We start from the raw sequence: 6,454 nt of genomic DNA on the forward strand, positions 1-6,454 counted from the left end.
CCTATATCAGAACATTCTTAGAATGTTCTTTCTTGCCATCAATAAGTCAATTCATTTTGTTTGAAAAGCATTAAAATTTCTTCAAGCTGTATTAAGCATTTTTCATTAAATTATGTATGATTTTTAACATGCAAAAGCTACATTTAAAGTAAGAATTGCGTTAGTTGGAGGACAATTTCTATCCTGTTCCTTTAAAAAAAATTGTCATTATGGTCAAAAAAGAACATCGACTTGATCCCACTAACGATTAGACTATTGAACAAATACTTTGTACAAACATTTCCTATAAAATTCTAGTAATGCATGGCCAGATTTGGAAAACATGGTTAAAATATGGATATGGCAAGCTATGGTTAAAATATGGTTTTCCTCAAATATTTAATGGAATTATAATTTCATTCGTGTCTCCTAATTCAAGCACCTTCAATTCCTATAAGGAATGAACAAAGATAAGGAATGGGTAGGCTTTAATACATTAAGGGACTCAGAGAAAAAATCTATCCACAGGACCACCATGATGCTAGCCCTAAGCAAGAGTTAATCGCAAGTTGTAATCTTGCACCTTGTGAATGTAGTCAACATTCTGGATACTTTCAGAATGGGTAAGAAAGAGGACCTTTGGATGGTTTTCATTTTATGGTCTGTAGTTGGAGAGATTCCTTAAGAATCCTGTCAGAACAAGGAACTGATGGGAAATCTCTTTGGTGGGATAATTAAAACTCCCTCTAGTGTCCAGCCTAGAGATCCCTAAATGTATTAACAAATATAACTAAATAGTAATCAAAATCATCTATGTGTAAAAGCTGCAAAAATCATTTACAGATGTGCTCAGGGAAAATACACTGTACTTTTTTTTAACTAAATGTACTGTATAAAACAATTTTAGAATATTTTAAAATATAATTTTTATAGTATTCAAAATTGAAACCCCATATATTATAGGCAGAATAATAATATACAAAAACACAGCGCAATGATTAATATATAATACCTCAGTGAGTAAATGGATTACTTAATTGATTGCTGCTAGTATTTATGTGTGTATGTAAATTAATGTATTCAATAAAATGCAGCGCAATCCTCTAAAAAAAAAACAAAAAAAAAACAATATTATAAATGCATGCAATATTAAAAATGCAAGTGTTTCTTTCATTTGAAGATGTCATGGAAGTGACATAGTAGCTGGCAGTGAAGTCAAAGAAGGATAACTGCCAGTCCCTCTACCAAGCTATACTTTCTGTTTGGTCACGTGACATCCGGTCGCTTTTCTCCCCGATCTAAGGGCTACAATGGGAGGGGCTGAGCGGACAGCACATTGGTCATGTGACCTCATGGCTGACGTCTGAGGGAGGATCTCAGCCCCTCTCGCTGTAGCCCTTAGATTGGGGGAGGAGATCGGTCGGAGGGCACGTGACCGCACATAAATGATCTGAAATAAGGTATTTAGAGGCAGAATTTTACACAAACATTTACACTGTGTAATAAAGAGAAAATAAGGTAGTGTTGCATTGTCCATAAGATAGTAAATATAAATAAAGTGACTCCTATAGATATAGCATGTATTCCAAAATGTGTTCCAAAGTGATCCACATATGTAAACAAAATGAGTGATTGTGTTAAAATAAAGTTGCTTCAATAAAAAAGTGATATTAGTGTTGCACAATAAATGATGTGTATACTTTGAAAGTCAGTGACTGTTTAATTCTAATACAGTATATTTTATACAATGAATAAAGTACTAATAGTGCATTAATAAATACTGTGAACATGTTCCTTAAGGCTAGACACTGTATCTTATACACATTGAAGTTATATAATCATAAAGTATAAACAAATCTTGACAAACATAGTTAATCTGAGAAAGGTCCTTGGTGATCTGGATGGGTGGGCATGATCTATCCCTTCACCAGTGTATAAAAAAGGCATGTAATTAGGTGACTGAATCCCTTTCTTCCCGTGTTACCTCTGTGCTCTCTGGCCTCTCACCTTATGTATGCTTAACAGAATATTACGTATTGGCTTGGGCTTGCCTCTAGGAATCCTCTGTTAGATGTTTTCCAGTGCTCTGTATATTGTTAAGGGTGCTGGGTCTCTAATATTCCTACAGGAACGATCCTTTCCAATGGGCTCCTAGATAGGTATGGATGAATAAAGAGGAACACTCTCGTAGTGTGATAAAGTTATTTATTTATTTATTTAAAATACTGCAAACAGTATGAACTCACATTTAAAAGCCCAGTGCCGGCGAAAATCTACGAGTACAGAACTCGTTCCTATGCTGCATCACTTCACTCACTCACGCCCTATGCATTACGTCACGGTTACGTGACTTCATCAGGGGATAATAGAGGGTAAAGAAAGTGCGTTTATATAGTGTGGTGTGGTCAACGATTGCAGCCATTTTATTTTAGCTCTATACGACGGCCATTTTCTAGTGGATCAGATGTCATGATTCTGGTGGCTAATAATCACCTTTAGGCAATTTTCTTGAAGACTAGACATATCTTTTGTAATTGTATTAGTACAGGTAAAACCATATACCGTGATATGCAAAAGTATAAAATTGGAGTCTAGGAATACCGAAATTGACATTAAACAGAAGCATTCATCATAATAATTATAGACAAACAGTAAAATATTGGTACAGTCTCTAAACTGAATAGCGGTGATAACATCGTAAAGGAAAAAACAAGGATTTAATGACCTAATAAGGCATGGAACTGACAATTACATAATTCCAATGACACTAAATAGATGATTGTCACCAAGGAAAAGTGTTAAGTTGCTCTGTGGTAAATGTAAGGATGTATTCAATACATACATGATAGCGGGATAAATATTTAAATACAAACTGAAATATTAGCTACTATTTAAACATCACTGATGAAACTGATCGAACTCTATATTTAGACCATGTGGCGTGAATGTGTTCGTGGGGAATATCCATTTTGATTCTGTCTTAGGGTCCTGACCTTGTGGCTACCCCTCCAGTGTCTTATATAAGCTTCTATACCCCCAAAATTTCAGATGCGTTGGGTCTTTTTGGTGTACTTTGGTGAAGTGTTTGGACACACTATATTTATCAAAGGCTTTATTAATGTTCTGTACATGTTCTCTAATTTTCACTCTCAGTGGCCTATTTGTGCGTCATATGTAATATAGCCCACAGCTTCACGCTAAAACATAAACTGCTCCTTCTGTATTGCATCCTATAAATTAATTTTACAGTGGTTCCTGTGCTGGTTGATGTTAATTGGAACTTTCTTTCATTCGACGCTTGGTGTGGGTGCATGCATAGCACCTCTTGCAGGGGTAGAAATCTTTTCCTGTGAAAAGGGTAAAGGGTTTCTTCAGTGGATCTAAAACACTTTTTACTATTTTATCTCTAATTGTTGTTTTTTTTTATACACAAATTTTGGGTGATCTGGTAATATGTTATGAAGGTGCTTGTCCACTCATAATATATGCCAGTGGCATTGTATAATTCATTCTATTTGTCTATATCGAATGTTGTAGTCCACTATAATGGGCACTCTGTCTATCTGTTGATTGCTATGTCTAGTCTTCAAGAAAAATGGAGACAGGTGATTATTAGCCACCAGAATCATGGCAGACGGATAGATCTCATCTGATCCACTAGAAAATGGCCGCTATATAGATCTACAGAAAAATGTCCGCAATCATTGACCACAGCACACCAAACACACTTCCTTTACCCTCTATTATCTCCTGATGAAGTCACGTGACGTAACGCGTAGGGCGTGAGTGGAGGAAAACCAGAAGTGATGCCACATAGGAACGAGTTCGTCACTCGTGGATTTTCGCCACCTGTCAGCTTTTAAATGTGTGTTTATGCTGTTTGCAGTATTTTATATAATTCTTTTTAAAACTTTATCTCACTACGAGAGTGTTCCTCTTTCTTCACCCATACCGATATATTTCTAAAGGTGACATGAAATGTTCACCCCATGTTTGTAACAACCCATGCAATCCAAACATACAAATAAACCAAAACAAATACGTTCAAAAAATAAGTTATGTGTAATAAAATGGAATGACACAGGGAAAAAGTATTGAACACAGTAACTGAAATGTAGTTAATACTTCATACAAAATCCTTTGTTGGTAATGACAGCTTCAAGACGCCTCCTGTATGGAGAAAATAGTCACATGCATTGCTCAGGTGTGATTTTGAATCTTGAAGGTTCGGTGGGCCTCTTCTATGTACTCTGATCTTTAGTTCTTTCCATAGATTCTCTATTGGATTCAAGTCAGGTGATTGGCTGGGCCATTCAAGCAAATTTATTTTCTTTCTTTGAAACCAATTGAGAGTTTCCTTGGCTTTATGTTTGGGATCATTGTCTGTTGATGGCGGCAGATTTTTATGAAGAATGTCTTGGTACATTTTTCTATTCAACCTTCCTTCAAAGACATGAAGTTTTCCAGTACTGTATGCTGAAAAACAGCCCCACACCATGAAGTTTCCACCTCCAAACATGTTGCAGTGCCATTTGACCTCCAAACATGTTGCGTAATATCATAAAAAGAGATATATTTTGGTCTCTTCTGACCAGACTATATTCTTCCAGTATTTCACAGGCTTGTCTAAATGTTGTGCAGCAAACTTTAAAGCGGAGTTTTACCCAAAAATGGAACTTCCGCTTTTCGGAACCCTCCGCCCCCTCCGGTTACACTTTTTGCACCTTTCAGGGGGGTGAAGATACCTGTCTAAGTCAGGTATTTGCACCAACTTCCGGGCATAGACTCCCGTGGGAGTCTACGCCACTTGCCGTCCCCCCGCTGTCTCCTGGGAAACACACTGTAACCAGGAGAAAGCGGGGACCAGTGACAGGGCGCCGCGCTACTCGCGCATTTGCAGTAGGATACCTCACCGAGCATGGCGGCGGCAGCATCTGGGGACCGAGCGATTGCTCAGCCTTGTCTGCCGACATCGCAGGGGCGCTGGACAGGTAAGTGTCCATTTTTTTAAAGTCAGCAGCTGCAGTATTTGTAGCTGCTGGCTAAAAAATTTGGGTGGACCTCCGCTTTAAACAAGCTTCAACATGATTTTTCTTCAGCAATGGAGTCTTGCATGGTTTCTTTGAAACAATTGTACCTGCTAATTTCAGGTCTTTCTGAAACTCTCCACAAGTGATCCTTGGCTTTTGGACAACTCTTCTGATAATTATTTTTATTCCTCTGTCAGAAATCTTGCAAGGAGCACCTGGTCATGGCTGGTTTATGGTGAAATGATGTTCTTTACTTTTTTGTTTATTAGAGGTTTACACTGCATTTTTTTTACTTAAAGTGAAGTTCCACCCATATAAAAATCAGCAGCTACAAAAAGTGTAGCTGCTGACTTTTAATAATCAAACACTCACCTGTCCCACTTTCCAGCGATGCGGGCGAACAAAGCCTTGCTCCTCTCCACCTCCTCTCCTCGGCACCGGAATTCTGATTGTGGGCGCTCAGGTGTGGCTTCACAGCCAGGCATGTACTGCGCATGCGCGAGCCACTCTGCAAGCTGTGATTGCCCGGGCAATTTTCTGGGACCTGTGAAGTGTCCCAGAAGATTGCAGGTTGGTAGGGAGGAAAGGTGAACTTGCTTCTGGCGCCGTGGAGCCCCGTGAGGAAGTGGGAGCTAGATGCCCATAAAAAGAGTGTATCTGCTCTCCCACCCCTCCCACAAAAAAAAATGACATGCCAAATGTGGCATGTCAGTGGGTCACCTTTACTTAAAGCAGAAGTTCCATTTTCTGGTGGAACTCCGCTTTAACCCATACACTATGGCAGGGGTCTCCAAACTTTCTATAGAAAGAGACAGTTTACTGTGCTTCAGACTTGAGGAGGGTCAGTGGAATAGAAAATGTCCTGGCATCAGTGGGAATAAACAAGGCCCCATGTTTCGTGTCATTGCAATACATAGTGCCCTATCATTGGTGGAAGGAATTGTGCCCAATCATTGATTTTATTGCTCCCAATGACACCAACAATTGGGCACAATTCCTTTCTTTGACACCAATGATGGGGCCCTACCGTTAGTACCAGTGGGAGGAATAGTACCCAGTGTCAGTAACAGGAATTAAAGCGGGGGCTCACCCTAAAAAACAATTTCTAACATTAGAGCCAGCATACTAAGGACATTTACTGTATGCAGGTCTTTTTTTTTTTATCCGTACATACCGTTATATTCTGATTTTGTCCAGGGCTTCCGCCTTCTGATGACTGCGGGACTGGGCGTTCCTATTCCCTGCCTCAGGTTTTTGATGACTGTGGGACTGGGCGTTCCTATACTTGGAGTAGATGATTGACGGCTTGTGAAAAAGTTCCCCTGTCTCACAACGCGCGTCATCAGATTTTCGGAAATAGCCGAGCTGCGAGTCGGCACTATACGGCGCCTGCGCCCGCCGTGTAGAGCTGACTGCGCAGGCGCCGTATAGTGCCGACTCGCAGC

The sequence above is a fragment of the Rana temporaria genome, chromosome 9, assembly GCF_905171775.1.
Source record: "Rana temporaria chromosome 9, aRanTem1.1, whole genome shotgun sequence".
NCBI classification, from domain to species: domain Eukaryota; kingdom Metazoa; phylum Chordata; class Amphibia; order Anura; family Ranidae; genus Rana; species Rana temporaria.